At 33.9% G+C, this 850-nt stretch overlaps 1 long non-coding RNA gene across 1 annotated transcript in view; it reads right to left on the bottom strand.

The window, feature by feature from the left end:
- Window positions 1–75: 75 nt before the first annotated feature.
- The window catches only part of LOC116186520, a 2,051-nt gene continuing 1,276 nt past the window's right edge, over window positions 76–850 (bottom strand). Inside the window, exon 2 of the long non-coding RNA XR_004151523.1 lies at window positions 76–380. This is a non-coding gene — a long non-coding RNA (uncharacterized LOC116186520). The remainder of the gene's footprint in view (window positions 381–850) is intronic.

Here is an 850-nt window from a genome sequence, read left to right as displayed (position 1 = left end):
AGAGAGAGAGAGAGAGAGAGAGAGAGAGAGAGAGAGGAGAAGAGAGAGAGAGTAAAGAACTTGAAAAATTAAAAATTAAAATTCAAGCAAGTTAGAAATTCTTTAATATTCAAACGAGATGAATGGTGTCTTGAGTATACGGATTTATTAGATTCACCGCAAGTTTCCGACATAACAACATGGTTAATTAACCAGCTGGTTACAAATACTAAAGAGAATTCAAAACGGTATGTATCTGTTAATACCGACAGATCAGCTTGTCGGAAGGCTTGTGCTCTGTATGTTAATGAAATACAATGTTGAAATCGAAATATTCCTCTCTAGAGATACACTCTCAAATATATTATTGAAACCAGTGGAATAGCTTCAAGATCCTTTGTCTTGTTGAAATATTAATTAAATTAAAAAAAAAAAAAAAAAAATTAAAATATACTTCGTACATACATCATAAACACACACTTTTATGATACATCTCGAAAAACAAATAAAGGGAAGGGAAGAGGAAATAAATCTCATCGATTCTCCAACTTTTACAGAAAAATTTAACTTGTATTTTCAAACGATTAAAACAATTTATTTAATCGGAAAAATTTATCAAATTCTTCATTCTATCTTTCGAGAAATATCTTTCGAGGATATATTCGTGTGAAATATATCATCTCCGATTCTGCTTTAATATCCTGTGATCAACCGGAAGTGTCCTCGAGTAAGACGCAAAGGCACGTAAGATGGAGAGAAACCGGTCAATTTTGATGCAGTACAGGGAGGGAGGGGAGAAGCAATGAATTCTCAGGTGATGCGAGGAGGAAATTGCATTCCCTTTTCTCTACCTGTGAATCGCCGTTGCACA

This window comes from Apis dorsata, unplaced genomic scaffold (assembly GCF_000469605.1).
Source record: "Apis dorsata unplaced genomic scaffold, Apis dorsata 1.3 scaffold_820, whole genome shotgun sequence".
NCBI classification, from domain to species: Eukaryota; Metazoa; Arthropoda; class Insecta; order Hymenoptera; family Apidae; genus Apis; species Apis dorsata.
This window is presented reverse-complemented; position numbering and strand designations above follow the sequence as displayed.